The sequence below is a fragment of the Miniopterus schreibersii genome (genome assembly GCF_964146895.1).
Source record: "Miniopterus schreibersii genome assembly, chromosome: 3".
NCBI classification, from domain to species: Eukaryota; Metazoa; Chordata; class Mammalia; order Chiroptera; family Miniopteridae; genus Miniopterus; species Miniopterus schreibersii.
This window is the reverse complement of record NC_138103.1, coordinates 19,970,719-19,996,111: the sequence shown is the minus strand read 5'-3', so window position 1 is coordinate 19,996,111 and position 25,393 is coordinate 19,970,719. Positions and strand designations below refer to the sequence as shown.

General features: G+C 44.2%; 1 protein-coding gene across 4 annotated transcripts in view; it reads right to left on the bottom strand.

The window, feature by feature from the left end:
• Window positions 1-25,066, bottom strand: part of MRTFB (myocardin related transcription factor B) — a 262,736-nt gene extending 237,670 nt beyond the window's left edge. For 2 of the 4 annotated variants that reach the window (XM_081133187.1, XM_081133195.1), the window contains exons 1-2: window positions 24,892-25,049; window positions 24,344-24,427 (exon numbers count right to left, since the gene is read on the bottom strand). The gene's annotated coding sequence lies outside the window, so the exon portion shown is untranslated. Of the gene's footprint in view, window positions 1-24,339; window positions 24,428-24,891 lie in introns of those variants that run through there. The other 2 variants (XM_081133191.1, XM_081133192.1) reach the window with 2 other exon arrangements.
• Between the last annotated feature and the right edge of the window lie 327 nt (window positions 25,067-25,393).

Below are 25,393 nucleotides of genomic sequence, written 5' to 3'. Positions count from 1 at the left end.
CAAGATTAGGGGTGACTGAATAATTTCTTCCCTTTCCATCCATAGGATTACAAAGTGTTCTGAGTTCTAAGACTCCCAGATCTGTCACTCCCAAAATTTCACCAAGGCAACAGGATCTCCCTTGGGTAGGTAGGTAAGTACAGGTTGAAATGCCCTCTGTTTACCTGCCAAAGGCTTCCCCTGCACTGCAAATAAAATGCACACTCTGCACCCTGGCATACCCATCACTCACCCCCTTGCTACACATTTAGCCACGCCAGCTTCCTGCTATGCCTTAAACAAGCCAATCACCTTTGGGGCCCACCTGCTGTTTCCCTTGCTCTTGAATGCTCTTCCCTTACATCTTTTCAGTTGACTCCATCTCATCATTCAGGGCTCAGCTCAACTGTCATGCCTTCTGAGAGGTCGTCTCTGACCAGCCTAGCATGTAAAACCACCTGTTCGTGGATGGTTTGGGTACCTTGCTCCCTTCACTAGGCTGTGAGCTCTACAAAGCAAGGACTGTGCCGTGTGGACCTTCCAGTTCTTGGTTGGGTGTCTGGCACATGGTAGGTCCTCAATCGATATTAGTTAAAGCAATGAATGAAATTCATTCTTTTCTGAATGGCCTCGGAAACTTTTAGAGGATAGGGCAATTTCTTATATTTTTCTTGGCTTTAACATGGTACCTAGCAAAACACTGGGCATAAAAGAGACAAAATATACCAGCAATTTTCAACCTTTTTCATCTCATGACACATAAACTAATTACTAAAATTCTGTGGCACACCAAAAAACTATATTATATTTTTTGCTGGTCTGACAAAAAAAGATATAATTTTGATTCATTAACACCATATGGCTATAGTTCTGTTGGCTACTGTCATTTTTTAATTTAACAATCTAAGGGGAAAGAGGTCAGTGCCCCTGACTAAATAGTCAAGTACTGCATATTTTAAAAATTCTTGTGGCACATTGGTTGAAAATCACTGACATGTACTAATATTTTTCAAATGAAGAAATTGAGCTCTCTGCTAAAGGATTTGCTCAGAGTTGCACCCAAATTAATACAGAAAGATATGAGGCGCTCACTGCTTTTTTGCAGAATTCCCTTTCCAAAGCCAGTGCATGTGAACATTCGAAGACCTGACACTGCAGAGGGGAGCGTGGGGGCATCTTTCTGTCCAGATCTCTGAGTATGGCGGCAAGACCACCCTTCACAAGTAAAAGCATGAAAACAACACATGATGATGAATTGCTTACTCCTTTGCCCAATGAGGCAGAGTGAGAAGAATGTCCCATAAGACAAAGAATATTTCATCCTGTCCATTGCAGACTAATAAATCAATGTCAAAACCTCAATGGGCTGATGACTTGGAAGGAACCCCCATGGTCTCTGTGGACACAAACTCTCCCCAAGGCTCCCAAGACCTCCTCGCCTGTGACAGTCCTCAGGACAATCAGGGGAGAGTGTGGATGGCCCAGCACAGCTAATGGAAACTCGAAAACGTACCTCCTACAGATAGACATCAGTTGTCTCTGTGCTCAGCAGACACGACACCGTCTGGGGCAACTCAAGTATTCTCAGTTGTTGCTAATTCTCTGCTCACACAGCCAGGCTGATCCCTCCCTCTGGCTCTCACATGCCACCCTGAACTTGACTCTACAGGACTCCCCAGTGTTGGTAATAATTTTTATATTTAGCCAATTAGTTGATTGACACCCATCTTCCCCACTGGATTCCAAACATCTTAAGGTCAAGGATGAATCTCCTTAGTTCATTAGTGTATCTAGTCACCCGGCCCTGTGCCTGACATGGAAAGCATGCCTCATAAATGCCTGTTGCATGGAATGATAGATAAATGAATGAAACTCAGGGTCTGCTGGGAAGCACCTCACTGTCAGCCTGAGCAAAGAGGCTGATATTTTTCAATGTAAATCAGACCTTGTCACCACATGACCACAATGTCCTCTTCATCAAGGCATCTCCTGTGCCTAGAATAGTATCTGGCACACAGTAGAGGGTCAACAGATACTGGGACAATAAATAAATGAAGAGGCTCTGTTCTCTCCCTTCCCAGAGAAGCCTGGTTACCTTCTTAAAGATAAATTCCTGGAAAGGGAGGACGGAGGGAGTGGCAATATGCAAATACGCGGAACCAAACCCAAAGGTTCCACTTAAGTCGCTTCCTTCAGACTCAGTGGGTCTGTTGGAAATGACCTGTTTAGCACAGAGTTGCAAAACCAGCAGGTCAGCACAGGGGAAGCTTGGGACAGAAACTAGTTTGCTAGAGACAATGCTCCTTTGAACTGTCATGCACCAGTTCTGGGGATAGGTACTTAAAGCTTGAGTTATGGCTCCTTGTCATCATGATACGCTCTGAAAAAATAAAACCCGTATCTTATGAGAGAGCCTGGCTCCAGTCTTTGCTGCCAGGTCAGAAGGGTGCTGGAAGGACAGGGATATTCCTTCTCCAAGGCCACATCCTCTTACTGAGGGACATCAGTGGGTCTCTCTGCATCTGAAGTGTAACCAACCAAGGGCTCAAGACATTCAGTCTTTGTCCCTCCTTTGGGTGTCACAAAGAGGTCCAAGATCTGTTTTTCAATCACCAATCCAAAATCAAATGCCAAAAAAGCTCCCCAAAACCATCATGAAAAACCACCATAAAACCAAATCTCCAAACACGCCTGGGTCTGAAGCCCACCCCAGCCCAGCAAACGCAAGTGGCTCACCTTCGAACTACAGAATCCCTTCCAGAACCAGAAGGAAACGGGAAGGGATTTACGGGTCGTCTCAGAGTTGTAGGCTCTGGCCTGTCCCCAGGATGAGTTCATTATTTATTCTTAGAGACCGGACTCAAATTAAAAAAACAGTACCTATAAATAGAGCGGGATACACTCAGCTCAGTGTCACCGAAAGGTCCTTTTCACAGGGACAGACTCACTAAATGGGTGTTCTCGGGTTACCCTGCTGGTACTACGTGGGGAAGGGTTGTCCCCTTCTGTTTTAAGTGTGGTCCAGGATGGGGAGAATAAAGCCGGGTGAGTCAGGCATTGGGATTCGGCCCGATTCTGTCTCCATCTCCTTTTCTAAATGCTCATTCACATTATAAACAAGAAGAAGCAGTGGAGGGAGGATGGCCCGCTGTCAACACCCTGGAGGGGCAGTTTGGCAGTTCCCTCTGGGAGTGAATGGGTCCTGGTTCAGGCTGTATGTGACACAGTGTTCTGGCCGTTTAGATTAGATTGCAAACCCCCTAAGGGAAGGGACCAAGTGGTAGGATTTCCTCTTGGCTTCCTCCATGTCGCCAAGCACAAGGATAGCTGGGCAACAGGAATGAAAAGGACCCTCCCTAAGCATGGCCGTGCTTGTTCCAGGCCTGGGGTAGCTTTGCTCTGAATGGCACTGAGGGGTGTGCTTGAAGGGTGGAGTAATCACATCACCAAGATAGATGAGCCGGGGGTGGGAACGCCTGCAATAACTGAACACACATCAAGCGATGGGGCAACAGAGTCACATCAACAGAGTAACGAGAGCCGCCATCGATTGCGCGCCTGGCCAGGTCATTGCAGGTGCTATTCTAAGCACTTCGGGGAAGCTCAGTAATCTTTCCAAAAACCCTACAAGGAGGGGACCATCATTATCTTTATTCTACAGCGGAGGAAACTGAGGCACTGAGAGATTGTATATGTTGACCAAGGTCACAGAGCTGGTAAGTCAGGACTGGAAGTCAGGCAGTTTAGCAACAGAGCCTGCTCTTCTGTAGTAAAAATGAAGTATTTGGGGTACATATCTGTTGGCTTTACTGCCTGGTGCTGACCGAGCCCATGGCTCCCCATCAACGAGAGTCATGTGGGCATGGCCATGGGAGCTGGATCAGGCCGGTGACAGTGCATCTCCGGACTTTGCCGAGAATGCTGGGATGAAGACACACAGAAACTCCCTCTGGATCTGCACTGGAGACAGGCAGCCTCAGGAAGGGCCATCGCGCTACTCCAGGGGGAGCCTGGCTGAGAGTGAAATCAGCCCCGGGAGGAGGCAGAGCTGAAAACCAGATCCTGGTGACATCATCTGAACCCTGAACCCAGCTGGTCCTGATGCTGGACCTTACTCTTCCACTTTGGATTTTCATAAGCCAAGCTTTCCCCCTCGCTGTGTAGACTGGCCAAAGTGGATTTTCTATTACCGGCCGCTGAAAGATCCCTAACAGAGAGGCTGCCCCATAAGCAAACAGGGTTTTAGAGCCCTATTGGGCTCTTCCAGAAATACAGGCCATTCTGCTTCCTCCTCTGTTGACTGAAATCCCAAATCCCACCTCCCTGCTGAAGCTTCCTCGGGTTGCCAGGAGTCAGAATTACCTACTGCTTCATTTGTTGCCACAACACAGAGCTTATATGCTGATTTAGCACTGATTTTATTCTGCCGTGAAACACAGTTAGTTCTTTACAAGTCATTCGTTAACATTTGCTGAACACTTCCTGTGTCCCATCCTCAGCCAGGTGCCGGGGATCCAGAGCAAATCGTATCAGCATCTCTCTGAGGTCTCTGTAACTGTGTGCACCCTGCTTTCACCTCACATCCATCCATTACATCATTGCATCTCCTAAAAACCCCACAAGGTAAGTGTGAGTGATATCTCCCCTTTACATGCAGCAGGTTGGCAAATTAGAAAGTGAAGGTGAGACACCAAGACCAAACAGATAGGAAATTGCAAAATGAGTAACCAGATGAAGATGGAGCTTTTCAAAGCAAATACTTTAGAACTAGTTTTGCAACTCTAATCCTTGCAGTTTCATAAATCCCCAGTCCACAGAGGATATAAATACTCAACAAGTATTAAGAGAGGGCTTTAGGGAGACTTTTTTTTGTGGCAAATCCCATGCTGTCATTCACCTTCCAACACACACACACACACACACACACACACACACACACACACACACACACGGTGGAGATGTTTAACCTGTTCCTGCAGCTCATGTCTGATGAGAGCAGCTTCTTCGAGATCCTGTGGAGGTTGATGAGTGGCCCCTGTAGCTGGGGAGGTGGAGGCACAGGGACTGTGCCTGACTCTCTCCCGAGCAGTCCAGAGGGTGAAAGACGTGGTTAGGAAGCTGACATCCGCTTGCACGCCCACAGCTCATCCCAGAGAAGAGCATGAGTGTCTCTTACAGATCGTCCATGAGCCAAGCATGAGCAAGCTGGCCAGCAGGTCATACTGGATGGTGTCTCACAGGCCGGCCTAGAGGGGCAATGGGCTCTCATCAGACAGAGGCTGGAGGTGGATCACCAGGCTCACAGGAGCATGGAGGGGCTGGTGGTCTAAAGAGCGCTGCCCCAACCTTGGGGTCCTTCCAATCCCGGCCTGTTACCCCATGTGGTACATGAACATTCCCAGGGGGTGCAATGCCATCTTTAGACTCTCCCAGTTGAGCAAGTGCTTTCTCCCTCCCTCGCCCTATTTGTCTCACATTTTCTCTCTTCCAAGCCCTTGAACAGGTATGTGGGGAAGACGCCCCCCTTCCCGGAAGGCAAGCTCAGTGGGCACAGGTGGAGTAAGAGGAAAAGAGGCCTACCTTTAAATAAAGTCTAAAGTATCAATCCACCTATCGGATGGGGCTTTCTGATTTTTAGAAACGAGACTAGTTTACGACTTAGAAATCATAGGACTTAAAAAAACACAAAAGGGAAGGTCCTGGTGCTTACCTGAAGTGTTCACCCAGCGCCAGGACAAAGACTTACCCACTGAAATGGCAAAGAGACAACAGGAGGCAAAACTAAAGTTGCCTGATGTCGCCCCATGAGTTCACCTAGACAGAGGGCCAGGCAGGTTGAGTGACCTCCTTAGAGTCCCAGAACTGTCAAGAGGCAGAACCGAGTCCTCAACTAGAGCGCTACGCTGTTTCCACCCCCAAGGAAACGACGGTCTCTCCTGTCCCTGACTGGCCTATTCTTACCCTAGTCTCTCACTCATCATCTTTCTGAATTCCCTTCCCTTTCCTCAACTAATTATAAATGGCCCTGAACCAGTGTTGACAGAAGTAGGGCATGTGAGAGGTGGGTAAGGTCATCCAAGGGTCATTTCAATCAAGCATATGACTCAAAGACCAGCAAGTCCCTGAGAACCAAATCTGGAGGACATCCCACTGCCTCCACCTAACGGCTTGGCCGGTGTTGGTATTAACACAATCTCCGAGGCTCACCGAGTCCCCGGCACCATGCTGAGCGCTCTTCACACACTTTCTGATTAAATCCTGGCAACCCTGTGAAACGGATTTTTCATACAGGAGGGAACTGGGGCTTGGAGGAGCACCTTGCACAAGTTTTTGTAGCCTGTCCACGGAGCCAGGTCTTCAAACCAGGTCTGATGCTGGAGCCGGTGCTCCTGCCCACAAACTACACTGCACCCAGCACTCAGCTGTGGAGTAAACACCACAGTCACCCTCCGTTCATGGCATCAAGCCTGCCGAGGGTTTCCTACTGCAATGTCCTAGTCACTAAAATGGAGCCTTCCCCAGTGTTTTTGCTGCTTTCTAATTAAGAAGTTTATTTTGTCAGATCCAATCACACAGGGCTCTTGGGTCTTGAGCTTTTTAGAGCAAAACCATGCTGCATACATGGTGGGTGGGCAGAGGGGTATGATTTGTAGTTCAGAAGGTGGTGACAGGACCAGGGGTCTTCTCTACCTTTTCGAAAATGATTGTGTAGACCCTAGTTTAAGGCAGGCACCAATATCCAGTAGAACCTGGTGACTATAATGAGGATCTCTCTAGACCTGTGATCTATCCACTATGGGATCAAGCATAGCCTACTGTCCCAATGGTGATGTCTCAAAGATCCATCTATAATCAAGTGTCTCAATGAAAACTTTAATGGAAAAGTTGAGAATACAAATTTGATTGCCTTGGTTCAATTTATTAATTATCTACCCTCCATCAAGGCACTTAGGCTCTGAGCTTTGGTTTCCTAGTCTGTAGAATAGTGATGATCGTATCTTCCTCTCAGTAGCTGTGAAAGGCATTAGTCTATTCACAACTATTTTAACTCCCCCTTCCCTCTAGGTCCATGATAAATTATTATTATACTTTTCATTCCCTTTGAAATTAACCATGACTGTATGACTTGCTGGCCAGCAAAATAAGAGGGAAAGTGGTTTCTTGCTACCAGGTAGAAACCTTCAGAGTTGGTGTGCAATTTGCCTTTCAATTCCAAGAGTTTCCAGCAAGCTGCATCCCTGAGTGTCTTTGATAGCCCCACCCCACCTCCCCAGTTCTAATCATTGCTGGACAGGTAGCATGAGTGAGAAATGAATCTTTTTTTGTTTTAAGCCAATAAGGTTTAGGGGTTGTTTCTTACCATAGCATAACCTAGCCTATCCTGACTAATATAAGCACAAGATAAAACTAAGATATCGCTATATACTCACAAGAATGGCTATGATAAAAAACAAAGACAGACAATAGGAAGTGTTAGCAAAGATGTGGAGAAACTAGAACCCTCATAAATTGTTGGTGGAAATGAAAAATGGTGCCACATAAGCTTGTTATATTACTCGGAAATTCCACTCCTAGATTTCTATCCAAAAGAAATGAAAACATGTGTCCACACAAAGACCAGTAAGTAAATTTCACAGCAGCATTATTCATGGTAGCTAACAAGGTGAAATGATGTAAACGCCCATGAACTGGCCCATAGATACACAAAACGTATACATACAGATAATGGAATACTATTTGGCAATAAAAAGGAACAAAATACTGATACATGCTACCACACAGACAAACCTCAAAAATGTTACACTAAGGCAAAGAAGCCAGATGCAAAAGACTTCGTAATGCATGATTCAATTTCCATGAAATGTGCGGAAAAGACAAACTCGTAGAGACAGAAAGCAGTTCATTGGTTGCCTGGAACTGAGAATGGGAATGTGGATTGATTGAAAACAGGTTTGAGGGAGTGTTGGGGGGTGATGGAATATTCTAAAACTGGATTATGGTAATGGCTGCACTACTCTATAAGTTTTCTGAAAATCACTGAATTGTACATTCACAATATGTCAATCCTTTGGCATGTAAATTCTATCCCTATAAGGTTGTTTTAAAAAATTAAGCACAATATCTGGCACATAAGGAAAGCTCAGTAAATGTTTATTATTTATCATTTTAGGAATGAAATGCTAGGCCTGAGATTCTGCAATGAACTGATCAGGACCGAAGATCTGCATTCCATGAAGAAGGGACGCCCATCCTTCCATCCCTAAATTTTGTTTTTCCTCTGTGCTGACCTCCACCTGCAAAAGACCAGTGGATATTTACATTGTCCTGCACTAAGTTCCCCTTAGAGACCAGGGAGCAGGGTCAGGCATCCTGACCCCAGTCCACTGCTGTCCTCTGCTGAGGTTCCAGGGAGCCTTCTCAAGACCTCACTGCAGGCCGACTTAGCCCAGTCTGAAAAATGTGTTTCACTCCCCACCGTACACCTATCCTCAAACCTGTACTGACAACAATTCGAATTTTCAATCAACAGTTGTCACAGGCTTCCTGTTGTCTTTATCTTAATGCTCCTTCATGAGTCCTTGCACAAGTTTCCCCAGAGCTAGAGAGATTATTAAGGAGGTGAAAGTTAGGGTGGGGGAAGGATCTTGTGCCAGGGGACAGGAAACACGCCCAGGTCATGCAGCTGGCTGTCCTGCAGCATAGCATTCTCAAGCTGGCTGATGCAACTCCAGACATCCAGCATGGAGCCCCACCCTCCCCTCCCCCAAATAAGACAAAAGTGCTTCAGACAGGCCTTGAATCCTACCGGATAAAGTCTGAAGGGTCGCAATTACAGTATTACTGCCAGAAAGACGGAGTCCAGCCCTTCATTAGTGTCTTAGTCCTTTCCAGCTGCTTTAAGAGAATATCATAGACTGATGGATAGTTTATAAAACAACAGAAGTGTATTGCTCACAGTTCTGGAGGCTGGAAAACCAAGATGAAGGGGGCAGGCAGATTGGGTATCTGGTGAGGACCCTGTCTCCTGGTTCATAGATACTCATCCTTTCACTGTTGTCACATAGCAGAAGGGTGAGAGCTCTCTGGGGTCTTTTTATAAGGGCACTGATCGGATTCGTGAAGGCTCTATCCTCATGACCTCATCACCCCCCAAAGGCCCCACTATCACACTGGGGGTTAGGTTTCAACATATGAATTTTTTGGTGTGTGTGGGGGTCACAAACATTTAGTTTCTAGCAACTAGAAGCCACCTTGGCTCCCTAGTTAGTATCCAGCAGGAAGCAACAATAGAAGAGAGGTAATGCATAAAGTAGCATTCTCTGAACAACTGGTGTTTAGGTTGCACAGCCAAGTTCCAGCAGAGATGTGTGTTTTTGATCTTTTCTAATTCTGGCCCTCTCTCCTAGCTATGACATTCTCACAGTGCATCCATCTCTCTGGCTACTCACTGGAGAAAAGATATAGCTTAAATGGTTTTGCGAGTAAGTAAAAATGAAGGGGGAAAAAAAGAGCAATTAACTTAAAAAACTGAGGTTAAAACTAATAAATCTAAGGACAGCAGAAGGAATGAATGAAAGATAAAAGCAGACATAAGCAAATTAGAAAACAGAAAAAAAAAAATAGAATTCATGATAAATCAAAGAGCTAGCCCTTTTAAAAGACCCATAAAAGAGACAAACCTCTGGCAAGGTTACGCTAGAAAAAACACACCAAATAAACAGCACTAGAATATAAAAGGGACTAGAAACAAAAACATGGACGAAGATTAAAGTTAAGAGCATACTATGTTTAAATTTATGCTAATAAAATATTAAGCAAAATAAGGTAATATAATTCACTTGAGAGGACGTAGAAAAATCCAACTGGAGGGGAGATCCAAGACGGTGGTAGACAAGTGGAAGCTACCCTCACCACCTCCCAGGGCCAAACTGGAATTCCAGCTAAAATATAGAAAAATCAACCTGAATAACCAACTGAAGACTAACTGAATAGAAGTCTTATAACCAAGGATTTATAGAAGAAGCCACATTGAGACTGGTAGGAAGGGCGGAGAATTGAAAAGGGCTGGCCCTGCTCCCACAGTCGGTAGCTGAGATTCCAGAGGGATATCTCAGCTGCAAAGGTTCCCCCTGAGGAGCACGGGGTTCCAACTCCGCACCGGGCTCCCCAGCCCAGAGCACCAGAGCTGGGAAGAGGTGCCCACATAACATCTACCTGTGAAAACCAGTGGTGATTCTGTCTGCCAGGGAGAGACAAGAGTCTGCTAGAGACACAGGCACCCTCCTAAAGGGCCAGCATGCAAAATCTCACCTGCAGCCACTCACCCTGGGCTCTGGGGGAGGGAAGGTAGAGTGAACTGGAGTTGTGAAGAGACAGGGGTTTGTAGCTCTGGGGAGAGAGCTGAGGGCACAGCTGCAGAGACCCCTGTGCTAGGTCACTCTCCCACACTGCAGACACTATCTTTTTGGGTGGAGCACTCTCCTCCACACAGCATCAGCCTGGGGGAATGCAATAGCCCCACCCTCTGGACTCCCTATCACCCCACCTTGTGTTGCTCATGCCCTGCTGAGAAGTTAGCTGCCTGGGCCAGGGTGTAGAGGTCTGGGAAGACTCAGGAGGTGTCAGTGACTGGGTGATGTGTCTTTGGGGGAGGGGCCATTCCCCCCACTTTCCTGTGAACCTGACTGGCACCTCCCCCTCAGGGGAGATCCTCTAGCCCCACCCTCTGGGATCCAGGTGGCCCCACTCTGCCAAGGTCTGGACAGAATCTGGGACAGACTGATTTGTGCGGCACTGGGCCAGGGACCACTCCTCTCACCTGCCCCCAAGCCTGACCAGCACTTCCCTCTAACAGGAGATCCACTAGCCCCACCCTACTGACTCCCAGCGGCCCTGTCCTGTTGAACCTGGGCTCCTGGCAGAATCTTGGACAGACTGAGTTCTGTGATTCTAGGACAAAGGCCATTTTTCCCTCACACGCCCAACCCGTCCAGAGCTTTGTCTTCACATGACCAATTCTTAGTCTGTTTGGGCCTGATAAACTCTGCTGACCTCACCCTGATGACTCCAAGACCCCACCCCACCACACAGGTGTGCAAGTACCCAGCAGGAGGCAGCCAAACTTGGTATACCGTGGGACATTTGCTGAGTGGCCTCAGACCCAGCACTGGCACTGAGTTTGAACCTGTATCAATCTGGTGAACACCACTCATCCCTACCTGGTGATTCACTGAGAACCTACCTCACACAACTCAAGTACAGCCAGAGGCTCTTTTAGTGACTGAGTCTCTCAGGCAGCTGGTAGGTGAAGGCAAGAGAGGATCTTAGGGTGTCTTGGGACTTTTGCTGACCTGCCCCTGGGCCTGGTGCTGGTAAGGTCTGGCCTTGGTGAGCATCTTGGTCCTTCCTGAGTACACCCAGGACCAACAGAGGCAGCCACAAACTGTGGATTGCTTTGTAACTCCAAACAGGTTGCCCAGGGCCAGTCACAGGGAGTGTATGACACTGGCCTACACCAGAGTCCCTCCCAAGAGGTACTAGAACCAATACACCCAGCAGCCAGCTTCAGGCAACATCAGAACAGAATCCAATTAGCATCACAAGTGGCATATCCAAAAGGAGATCTTGGCAGGCACCATACCCTGCTGAGGTGAATTCCGCTTTGTGTGGTCAACATCTGCACAGCAGCTCATACACTGTGGTCAGGTTCAATCCTCACAGTCAGCCAGCCTGAGGGTTGACCCCACACATGAATGGGCCAATAGCAATCAAGACCCAATTACAACAGGAGGGCCCATATAACTGACATAAGGGACATTCCTGGAGCACCCAGATGACATGACCAAGGAGATGGCACCACTGGGTCCCACAGGACACCTACTACATATGGCCACTATTCCAATATAAGAGGTCCTAGCAACTCTACCTAATACATAGAAACAAACAAAAAGGCAGCCAAATGGGGAGACAAAGAACTATGCCCCAAATGAAAGAGCAGGAGAAATCTCCAGAACAAGAGCTTAAATGAAATAGAGGCAGGCAATTCACCAAATATAGAGTTAAAAAAATAGCTATAAGGATGCTCAAGAAACTTAGTGAGAACTTCAACAGCATGAAAAAGGGCATAGTAACCATAAAAAACAACCAGTCAGAAATGAAGAATACAATATCTGAAACAAGTATACACTAGAAAAAAAAGATGTTTAATGCAAATTTTTAAAAAGCTGGTGTATCAACACTTTATCTGATAGCTTAGACATTAAAACAAAGGCTATAGTAAGAAACAAAGAAGGACAACACATAATGATAAAGGGAGCAATTCAACAAGAGGATATAACCCTTGTAGACATTTATTCACCTAACATAGAAATACCTAACTTTGTAAAACACTTTTTTAAAAAAATTCCTCACCGAGGATATGTTTTTACTGATTTTAGAGAGAAAGGGAGGGGGAGAGAGAAAAGGGAAGAGAGAGAGAGAGAGGAAAACATTGATGTGAGAGAGAAACATTGATTGGTTGCCTCCCATAAATGCCCTGACCAGGAACTGAACCCTCAACCTTTTGGTGTTTGGGATGATGCTCCAACCAACTGAGCCACCCAGCCAGGGCAAGCAAATCTTGATGGACATAAGGGGAGAGATTGACAGTAATACAATCATAGTGGGGGATTTTAACAGCCATGTGACCCAGTGATCCCACTTTGAGGTATATCCTAAGGAACCCAAAACACCAATCAGAAAGAATATATGCACCCCTATGTTCATAGTAGCACAATTTACAATAGCTAAGATCTGGAAACAGCCAAGTGCCCATCAGTAGATGAGTGGATAAAAAGCTGTGGGACATTTACACCATAGAATACTATGCAGCTGTGGAAAAGAAGGATCTCTTACCCTTTGGGACAGCATGGATGGAACTGGAGAGTATTATGCTAAGTGTAATAAACCAATCAGAGAAAAACAAGAACCACATGATCCCACTCATATGTGAAATATAATAAACAAAATAAACTGATGAACAAAACAGATCCAGAGACATAGAAGCATGAAACATACTGAGGGATCTCAAAGGGAAGGTGGGGGTGGGGGAGTGTGTGGGGAGAGATTAATCAAAGAACTTATATGCTTATATGCATAACCTATGGACACAGACATTTGCATGGGGAAGGCCTGGGGGTGGTGTGGATGTGGGGTGGTGGGGATCAATGGGGGAAAAAAGGGACATCTATAATACTTTCAACAATAAAGATACAAAAAAAGAAAAAAATAGAGAAGACCCAAATAAATAAAATCAGAAATGAAAGAGGAGAAGCAACTGACTCCACAGAAATACAAGGGATTATAAGAAAATATTACGAACAACTATACGCCATCAAACTGGACAATCTGGATGAAATGGATAAATTCCTAGAAATATACAATCTTCCAAAACTGAATCAGAAAGAATCAGGAAATCTGAATAGATGAATTACAACTAATGAAATTGAAGCAGTAATTTTAAAAACTCCCAACAAAGGTCCTGGACCAGATGACTTTACAGGTGAATTTTACCAAACATTCAAAGAATTAACACCTATCCTTCACAAACTATTCTAAAAAATTCAAGACTCCCAAACTCATTTTACAAGGCCAGCATTATTCTAATTCCAAAACCAGATAAGGACACTGCAAAGAAAAAAAATTATAAGCCAATATCCCTGATGAACATAGATGCCAAAATCCTCAACAAAATATTAGCAAACTGGATCCAACGATACATTAAAAAGATTATACACCATATCAAGTGGGATTTATTCCAGGCATGTATGATTGGTACAATGTCCGCAAATCAATAAACATGATACAACACGTAAACAAAATGAAGGATCATATCAATAGATGCAGGAAAAGCATTTGATAAAATCCAGCAACCATTTATGATTAAAATCTTAGCAAAGTGGGAACAGAAGGAACACACCTCAACATAAAAAAGGCCATATACGATAAACCCACAGCCAACATCATACTCAATGGGCAAAAACTAAAAGCATTTCCCTTAAGAACAGGAACAAGACAGGGATGTCAGCTTTCACATGAGTGAAACACAGTACTGCAAGTCCTAGCCACAGAAATCAGACAAGAAGAAAAAATAAAATGCATCCAAATTGGAAAGGAGGAAGTAAAACTGTCATTATTTGCAGATGATATGATACTGTATATAGAGAACTCTAAAGATTCCATCAAAAAACTACTAGACTGATAAATGAGTTCAGTAAAGTAACTGAACTCATTTATACAAAATAAATATCCAGATATTAGTTGCATTTTTATACACCAATAATGAACTATCAGAAAGGGAAACTAAGAAAACAATCTCATTTACAATTGCTTCAAAAAGAATAAAATACCTAGGAATAAATTTAACCAAAGATGTAAAAGACCTGCACTCAATAAATAATAAGATGCTGAAGAAGGAGACTGAAGAAGATACAAATAAGTGGAAGCATATACCATGTTCACAGACAGGAAGAATTAACATCATTAAATTATCCGTACTACTAAAAGCAACCTAGATTCAATGCCATCCCTATCAAGATACCAATGACGTATTCCACAGAACTAGGACAAATATTCCAAAAATTTATATGGAACCACTAAAGACCCTGAATTACCACAGCAATCTTGAGAAAGAAGAAAAAAGTTGGAGGAATCATGCTACCTGATATCAAACTATCTTACAAGGCCATAGTCATCAAATGCATGGTACTGGCATAAAAACAGACATACAGATCAATGGAACAGAGTAGAGAGCCCAGAAATAATTCCATGCTTTTATGGTTGCTTAATATTCGTGGGATAAAGATAGTCTATTCAGTAAATGGCGTTGGGAACATTGGACAGATATGTGGGAAAGAAAAAGGGAAGGGAAGGAAAGGGAAGGGAAGAGAAGGGAAGGGAAGGAATGGAATTAGACCGCCTTCTTTTGTTTGTTTGTTTGTTTTTTAAATATATCTTTATTGATTTCAGAGAGAGGAAAGAAGAGGGAGAGAGATAGAAACATCAATGATGAGAGAGTCCTTGATTGAGCCCACAACCCGGGCATGTGCACTAACCAGGAATTGAACCCCGATCGCCTGGATCCTAGGTTGATGCTCAACCGCTGAGCCACGCCTGGCCGGGCTAGACCACCTTCTTACACCATACATAATAATAAACTCAAAATGGATTAAAGACTTAAATGTAAGACTTGAAACCATAAAAATCCTAGAAGAAAGCATAAGAAGTAAAATCTCTGACATTTCTCGTAGCAATATTTTTTCTGCTATATCTCCTGGGGCAAGGGAAACAAAAGAAAAAATAAACAAATGGGACTGCATCAAACTAAAAAGTTTTTGCACAGTTAAGGAAACCATCAACAAAATGAATAGATAACTCACTGAATGGGAGAACATATTCACCAATGATACATCTGATAAGGGGTTAATATCCAAAATTTATAAAGAACTTACAAACCTTAAACCCAAAAAATCCAAACAATCCAATTAAAAAATGGACAAAGGACCTGAACAGACACTTCTCCAAAGAGGACATACAGATGGCCAAGAGACATATGAAAAGATGCTGACCGTTACTAATCATTAGAGAGATGCAAATTAAAACCACAATGAGATATCACCTCACACCTGTCAGAATGGCTATCATCAATAAATCAACAAAGAACAAGTGTTGCCAGGATGTGAAGAAAAGGGGATCCTTGTGCACCGTTGTGAATGCAGACTGGTACAGCCACTGTGGAAAACAGTACGGAGTTTCCTCAAAAAATTAACAATAGAACTGCCATTTGACCCAGTGATCCCACCTCTGGGAAAATATCTGAAGAAACCAGAAGCACTGATTCAAAAGAATATATGCAGCCCTAAGTTCATGGAGCGTTATTCACAATAGTCAATTGGAAGCAGCCCAAGGGCCCATCATGGATGAGTGGATAAAAAAGCAGTGGTACATTTACAAGTGGAATACTATACTACTTGGCCATAAAAAAGGAAATCTTACCCTTTGTGGCAGCATGGATGGACCTGGAGAGTATTATGCTAAGTGAAATAAGCCAGTCCGGGAAAGACAAATATCCTACAATTTTACTTATATGTGGAATCTAATCAACAATATAAACAAATAAACAAAACAGAAACAGGCTGGTACAGAAAATAGACTGGCAGCTGTTAGAGGGGAGGGAGCTTTGGGGGGCTGGGTGAAAAAGGTGAAGGGATTAAGCAAAAAAACCCCCAAATCCCATAGACACCGACATTATGGTGATTACCAGAGGGAAAGGGGGGTGAGGAGAGATAAAGAAGGTAAAAGGGGGATAAATGGTGATGGAAGGACATTTGACTTTGGGTGGTGAACACACAATACAATATACAGATGATGTATTATGGAACTGTTTACCTGAAACCTATATAATTTTATTAACCAATGCCATCCCAATATATTCAATAATTTTTTTTTAAATGAAAAATCCATCTCGACCAAATGTCAGTGGATAAACTGATCAAGAACTCTCTGCTACTTTGGTGAAACATAAGGGCTCAGATGACTGGGGGCAGGTGGAGGTGGATGTGGGTAAATTCTGTCAAACCTTATGAGCAAAAATAATATCTATATGGTTTAGTTGCTTCCAGAGAATAAAAGCAGTTTAAAAGTATCGCAAGTAATTTTACAAAGGTAGCTCAACCCTGGTAAACAAATACTGAGAAGACAGACAGAGGCAGAAACACCAAGGGAGAAAACAAGAGCAACATAGACCAAACTTATTTACGGAGAGTGTACTGGGTTGAGGTGTCCCCCCCAATCCACATCCACCTGGAACCTCAGAATGCTACCTTATTTGGAAACAGGGCCTTCGCAGATGTAATTATTAAGATGAGATCATACTGGACCCTAAATCCAATGACTAGTATCCTTCGAGGAGTAGAGGACACACAGAGATACACTCAGAAGGAAGAAATCCATGTGATGATGACAGCGAGACTGGGGCGATGAAGCTGCAAGCCAAGGAATGCCAAGGATTTCTGAGAGCCACCAGAAGCTGGGAGACAAGGAAGGATTCTTCCCTAGGGCTTCTTGAGGGAACACAGCCTTGATTTTGGGCTTTTGGCCTCCAAACTGTGGAGAACTATGAGAGAATACATTTCTACTGTTTTAAGCTACCCAAGTCGTGGTACTTTGTTATGGCAGCCCTGGGAGACTTGACGATAGACTTTAGCTGTAGGTGACGCCAACTGTGTTTAAAATTTGTTTTAATTCTACCTTGATGAATATACCTTCATAACCACTTGAGGAGCCAAGTTTGAGCTGAGAATTCTCCCAAGCTCCTTGGCATTCTAAGATATTACCAGATGGCATAGGACAGTTGAATACCCTTTCCTTATAGACCCCAGCTGAGCCCTATATCATAAAGGACTTTGTGGAAATAGCGTGGACACTCTGGCGCACGTTCCAGGCTTTGTCCACCCTCCACACAATCAGGCCTCTTTGCTGACTCCTCAGGCCTAGAAGTGCGAACGCCTGTGGTGCGGTCCTCTCTTGGGAGAATGGACCCAGGGGAAAAGCCTGCACAGGCCCTGGGTCCAGGCTTGCTAAAAAATTCTGGGGTCCTGAGTATTCAGAACATGGTCTAGAAGGCAGGGGGCACTGGACCCAGGCACCCAGGGACCACAGAGTCCTCAACCTAAACAGCCTGCACCCACTTCCAGGACTGTCTCCTTGGCCCTGTGGTCTCCGCACCTACTGGGGGAGAGGGTGGCTACAGGAGGGCCCTCTAATGCAAGGGCAGGAGCCGTCCTCTTCTGCATCTAGGGTGATGCTGTTTAGCAGTTTGTCACATTGCAAAGAAAGAACCAACTCTACAGCACACTGAAGACAAATGGAAACTAACTTTGTTAATAGCTTTGTGGGACATCAGAGAAGGAACCACATGCAAACCACAGCAGACATTATTAGACATCCTGGTCCCCTCCCCTGAGTTATTTCCCCCAATTCCCTCAAAGAGCCCCTGAAAAACCCCCAAAACAAAGCATTTCTTTACTGTGAACAATCTAGCTTTAACCTTTCTCTCCCAGCAAAACAAAAGCCATGTCTGGGTGGATGTGATGAAGTCTTATTACCTCTTCCTTTCCTCTAAGAGACTGTCACACTATTTACCCAAGAAAATGAGTAGGCGATAGCGGTGGCAATGGAATAGAGAGGAAGTGGGTGGGTTTTGCTGCTAAAAATGAAACAGAAAACCCCCAAACTTTCTTATTCCTATTTTGTAATCATTAAATAAAACACAATATGGAATACCGCAGTATATTTAAAAGAATGATGTAACATGACTAAGTATAGCTCGCAAATCACATGTGCAAGGATGGTTTGATATTAGAAAATTTATGGATTCATAACATTAATAGGTCAAAGAAGAAAACCATACCAGCTGATAGAATTCAAATTCCTCTCTTTCTACAGCAATCCTGTTAAACTGGAGACAGAGGCTCAACATGAAACATAACAAACCAAGAGTCTACAAAACAGCTAATTGGTCAAATAATAAAAGCATTTTTTACTTAAACCAGGATAAGGCTAGAACGCCTGGTATTCCAACACAGTGCATGCTTAAATTCTGTAAGTTCTAGCCAAAGTAGGGCACATTGTGAGGCTGAGTTGAACCTGATCATCAGATAGTCTATATTTGACTTGCCTGATGTTTTAAAATTTTGAATTCATTTACAACATTGAAAAGGCTTATATATTTCACATTTAAAAACAGATCTTCTTTTATATCTCTTTTTAAAAAAATCTGACCATCTGTCAACACCAGGCCTATTTCCCGAATGGCAGAAATTGGCTGGAGCTGAGTAAGAACTTCCCTGTTTAGACAAGACCTGTGCTCTCCCATTTGCAGAAGACCTCCCCTGGCCCAGTTCACTCAGTTATGTTATTGCCTGGGCCCCATGGGCATATGAATTCACAAACCTGTGCTGTAAGGCAAAAGACAGAAAAACCTGTGCTGTAAGATACAACGATCACTATTAGTTTTGAATGAAGTGATGCCCGACCTGCAACAGCCAAAAGAATCAACTGAAGTAACATTGAAGCCAAAAAGAGTTCCCTAAGATGCTCAGTTATAAAATCCATAAAATATAGCAGAATGACGAGGGGCTGGGGAGGAAAGAGAGTTTAGTCACAATTTGCAATAACAACAAATAACTCTGACCCGAACTGGCAAGAAATGCGCAACATTTATGACTCAAACTACAAAATGCTATTGGACAGTGGCTTCAACACAAACTAAAACACACCATTTTCTTAATATTTGTAAGGATATCCATTATTACCAGTGTAATGTAATGCAATTCCAATAAAAGTCTAAACATGACCTTTTGGGGGGAAATTTGACCGAAAGAGTCTTAACTGTTCATCTGGAAGACTACTTTAGGGTAGCAAGCTAAAAGGGTAAATGACCCCAATATGCAAGTCACAGGAGAGAGAGACATATATTCAAAAACAGTCAAGAAACATGAAAAAATTTAACCTCAATAGTAATTGATGAAATACAAATTAAAATAGTGAAATGGCATTTGAACTTGGCATACTGATGATAAAAGGCAAAATGATATTATTCTTAGTGAGGGTATAGAAAAAATAGGCTCTATTATACCCTGCTAATGTGAATATAAATTGGTAAAAGCTCCTTGGAGAGCAACACAGCCGTATATGTAACAAAAAGTTAAAACATGTTTTGACCCTATGGTTAGGGATTCCCACTTCTCAGAATTTATCCTGAAACATTACCATGGATGTGCACAGAGGTTTAGTATAAAAGCTTCTCATATCATCATTGTTTCTAATAGGAAACAATTGGAAACCAAAGGGCCCACAGCAGAGAAATGGTTTAGTAGTGCCCAGGGCTAATATGGGTGTGTTTGATCAATAACCAGAAACCATTTTGATTATGGCTGGGATGCACATTTTATAGATATTTTAGATTTCACCCACACAAGGAAATACTCTATCACCCAAATCATGATGTGGAAGAACATTTATCACACTGAAAAACCATACAATGTTTGGTAAAAACTTACAAAATAGCATATATAGAAAGGTTCCATTTTAAATTATGTAAATTATATACGTAAGTAAAGCCAGAAAGCCAGAAATATATCTCTGGCTAGTAAAATTAGATACAGTTTTTTTGGCCTGCCCTGATTTTCTAACAATCACAGAAGATTTTAAGTGTAACTTCTTTAACAGACGTTCACTGCTTTTTTAAGGTAACGGTCAACACTGGTAGAGGCTACTCCTAGGTCAAGGAGGCGATGCCTAGAAAGTGTCCGTGGCCAGGGTCAGGGTCCTGGTGACCAGGTAAAGGGTGAGAGGCTTTCAAGAGAATAAAATATGTGTGTATCAGGAGACTTGCATATGAATAAGTATGGAAAAAAACCCGAGTGATGGGATTATGGTTTTTTTAATCTTTTCTACACTTTTCCACAGTCCAAATATGATGACATTATGTTTTCTATTTTATGGCCAAGGGAAAAAATACAGTTGACCCTTGAACAACACAGGTTTGAACTGTGCGGGTCCACTTATACACAGGTTCCTTCCAATAAATACTATAAATATATTTTATCTTCTTTATGATTTTCTTAATGACATTTTCTTTTCTCTAGCTTCCTTTCTTGTAAGAATACAGCATATAATACATATAACACAGAAAATATGCTTTCGTCGACTCTTTATGTTACCGGTAAGGCTTCTGGTCAACAGCAGGCTACTAGTAGTTCAGTTTTGGGGGGGGGTCAAAATTATAAGGTAGATTTCTGACTGTGGGGGGGGGTCAGCCCTCCTAATCCCCGCATTGTTCAAGGGTCAACTGTACACAACTTATTAGTATTGCAAAAGCCTTCCATTAGTATTGCAAAAGGTTTCCAACATGCAAACCAGGACCATAAGGAGGCACTAGCTTCTGCACAGCTGATGAACAAAAATGAGAAAGTGTGACATTAGCACGTGTTGGAGACGGCGTGGCTCCGTCCGCTCTCATGCTCGTGGTCGACGGGGGGGAGGTTGGTGCAGCCGCTTCAGAAAACAGCTGGGCAGGTGCCCCAAAGCTGAACATACACACATGCTACCTAACTGAACAAGTTCACCTGCAGGTCTGTACCTAAGAGAAATGTTTGCACATGTATAAGATTAGGTACAGGATGCTCATAAAAGTGCTGTGTACATCACGTGAGGAAGCTGGTCATCTTTCCCCCTTCCCCACAGAGACACCGCTGACCTTTCTTGCTCCATGTAAATCACTCTTGTGATTTGAGGCTGTGGGACCAGCAGTCACCCAGATAGAAGCACAGTGGAGAAACTGTGCCCCTGCCCAGGTGACGCAAGAAGAGTTTTTTCTACCATATGACCCGGCAATCCCTCTGCTGGGTATACGCCCAAAGGAAACGAAATCAGCACCTCATCTGTGTTCTTCACAGTAGCCAAGATGAGGAAACATCCTGAGCGCCCGTCCAGGGATGAATGCATAAAGAAATCCTGGTGTGCATACACAATGGAATATTATTCGGCCTTGGAAAAGAAACGTGGATGGACCTGGAGGCTATTATGCTGGGCGAAATGAGCCAGGCACAGAAAGAAAAGAGCCACATGGCCTCATTTGTATGTGGAATATAAAAAAAGTTGAAGCCATGGAAGCAGAGAGTAAAAACGAATTGAGGTGGGGAGGCGGGTGACATGGGGAGATGCCGGTCTAGGGGCACAAAGGGGCAGTTATGTCTGAGGAATAAATCTCGAGATAGCAGGTAAAGCACAAAAAAATGCAGTATTGTTTACATTATCAAGAAGCCATGAACAACCCAAATGGTTGGTAACGAGAGGGTTGCTGAGTAAACTGTGGTATGTTCGTAGAATAAGACATTACAAAGGAGCCAAGACAAATGACAGCAACCTGCGACAATACGATTATTGACATTATTAGTCCTGCAAATAAACATTCATGACATCTTTGCTATAAAGTTAAGAACAAGATACATACACATACACACTTTTTGGAATACATATAAGAAACAAAGAGACTAGACAAAAAAGAAAGCAAGAAGATACTGAACACAATCCAGGAGGGTTGGGAGAAGCAGGGAAATGAGGGGGGGGAATCTCTAAGGTTATATGTAAGTTATATTCTTATCGGTAAGGTTCTAGTTTTTTGGGGGGCGGTAGCTTCATGAGTTCTTTCTGGATTTTAAATATAACAAGCTAAAGAAATAAAAACAGGATCAACTGTGAGCATGTTTCATGAACCAAGAGTTATGGTGGCTCTAATTCTGTGCGCCAGTGGTCCCATAAAAAACAACTCCTGTTAAACGAAAGTTAGACTAGGACACAGGAAACGAGACTGTAGATTAGAGGGAGCTTGGGAAGCCTGAATCTGGGTGACAGACTGAAGCTTCAGTCTGAAGGGACAGATCCAAGGTTTGGAGCACCAACTAAAAGCCACATACAAAGGTATCTCCTAAACTGCTCGAAGGAAGAAGTTAAACAGACCTACCTGGAGAATGTCTTTCCTTTTACAAACATTTTCTTCCATTTCAAAAGTACCCTCTAGCACCACTCAGCGAAACCAGGGAGGAGCCCAAAGATCTTCAACAACTGAGGACAGGGGTCCTGCGGCTTTTCAAGATAACTAAGCTCTCTCGTCTGCCCCAGAGACTCGTCTCACACTATCTTATTCCTACAAGGCATTAAATGTGAAATAAGGCCTTGCTTGGCGGTTTGCCATGAAGGATACTTTTACAACTTCTGTAACCTATGCTCATAGCACCCAGAACACTGTAATGCATATTACAGTGCTTTGAGGCTTTGGCCATTTCCAGGCAATGAGTGTGCTTTTTAAAATATAAGTAATCTTTATTTATATTATCATACAAACACAAAAGCTGGGTCTGCTTTTCAGACTCTGTAGGATCTAGAAGAAACAATGGCCTGTATCTCCACCCTCTGGGCTGTGTTCTACTGTTCTGGCACACAGTAGGCACTTCATGAATGTCTGTCGAGTAAACGCATTGTTTTCCAAATAATTTTGAAGACCCTGGACTCCGGGAGAAAACACTTGTCGAGTGAAACATTCTTTCTATATATCACATTTTATACCACAAAAAGTGACCTAAAAAATGTCTTTATGGGGCTCTGTCAAAAGAATAGTTGAAATTTGGGACCATCTCAGGAAATTAAGGACACAGCCACTGTATGTGAGATCAGCTGCAGACGCTGTGGCAAGGATATACCTTCCAATATATACAGAATCCAGGGAGTCACAAAATAACATCTCCTCTCCTCCCGATTTAGCAACAGTGACCAAGTGATGACAAGGTTAAGACAAAACCCTCCTACATCTGGCCCTGGCCAGGTAGCTCAGTTGGTTAGAGCGTCGCCCCTCTATGCCAAGGCTTCGGGTTTGATGCCCAGTCGGGACACATACAAGAAGCAACCAACAAATACATAAATAAATGAAGCAACAAATCCATGTTTCTTTCTATCTCTCTCAAATCAATAAATAAAAATTTAAAAAGCCCTCCTCCGTGAATGACCATCTCGGTAAGGTGACAGTCAAATTCTCCGAGTCACTTTGCTGTGTGTATTGAATCCGTTGACCAAAGGACAGCAGCAGGACAGACACGGGGGAAAGTGGAAGCAGCAATTCCGACCTTTCCCATGAGGTTATCGGTCAGAGGCAGGCCCTGGGGAGAGGACAGGGCCAGAGGAAGATGAATCACATTCCACCCACTCGGGGCTCACTATCTGAAAGGAGCAAACTCTCACAAGCTCTGCAGAAGATCACAACCAGGTCCGTGCATAAACACAAGCTCCAACTTTCCCAACTGAGGCCCTTTCCATCAAAAACAACAACAACGAAGCCTCTGGGCTACCCCTCGCCCGGGCCGCTCCTTCTTCCACCAGCCCCACCTGCCAGGCGACTTCATGCCTCTTGCCACCCAAGCACGTGCTCACGTCCCCCTAAATTACTCGCTCGCTGCTTTGCGAGGTTCCAAGCGTTAAGTCATCTCACGTGCGCGGGTTCTGCCCGCGCAGCCATCACCAAGCTCCTTCTCAGCTCCGTCACGCTGCTGGCTTGACCCGACTTGTATCTGCTGAAATGTGAAGGCACCTCGGGCGTAAACAGACTTCGCCAGGCCGGGCTGCCAGGGAGAGCGTGGGGCAGACCCAGGAGAGGCGCTTCTTTTGTCCTTTGCTACCCAACAACTCCCCACACTACAAATGTGTCGCCAACCTATGCTTCGTAGGCCTGTCCCCGCTGCCTCCATTCAGGGAAAACAAACAACTCACCTACCAGCGCACGCTCCGGGAGTCCGGGATCAGCATGTCAGTCCTGGGTGATATGGCATCGTGAGTCCTTCAGGCATGTCCCCTTTGTCTGTTTGCACCCGAAAACAAAGCAACGGAGGAAGAAATGAGGGTGTGTGCAGAGTTTCATGATAAATCACAATAAAAATAGGTTGGCCACCCCCCCCCCCACTAAACTGTTAACTGTATTTTCTTAAGAAAAGCCTCTGAGGCATAATTTACATACAATAAACTGCACATACTTAAAGTTTACACTTTAATGGTTATTGGCATCTGAATATGCTGTGAAACCGGCAGGATAGAATTTCTAATAACCACGTGAGTGTGGCCAGTTTTTTTCTTCAACTTGGAAGCCCTTTAGGTTGTAAGGGAATCTGACCTCACCTAGGAACCCAGGGCCTGCCATGGGGTCACTTGTAGTATTTAAGAAAGCAATAACAACCCCTCGCCCCCCTCCCCCCAGCCCACCTCTTCCGCAGGAAAAAAAAAATCTCTGCAACCAACAAAAGACTTGCGACTTGCAGTCTGACTCACCCTCAGTCCTGGGGCGCATACTCGTCTGATAAGAGGCAGTCAATCTGTCCTCTCTTTGTTTGTAATGAGTCATGCTGGAAATCGGGCAGCTATTTTTTTTCTCTCTCCCATGTCACGGTTAGGCAAGAGGCAGAGGCAGATACACCCCCATTCAAAGTGCAGCCACCCTTCAAGTGTCCGGTGACTCCCGCGTAGCCAGGGTAGGACCCGTGACTCAATGGGGACGCCTACCGGCGGGGACGAGCAGCGCACGGCTTGGCGTTGAAACCTGCCTCGCTTCCCACACCTCAAGGACAGATCTCAGCGAGCTGCAGATTTGCCAGAGGCATGGGAAGAAACAGCTGACTTTTTGTGTGTGCATCCTGTTCCCTCTGCCCCCCAATTATTAGTGACAGAACGGGGCGTGAGTCATAACTTTCAGGCTATGCCCACACCGGAGCAATTAACCACATAATTGCTTCAATGATGAACCTTCTCCAGCTGCAGCCGCCCCTGTGGTAGA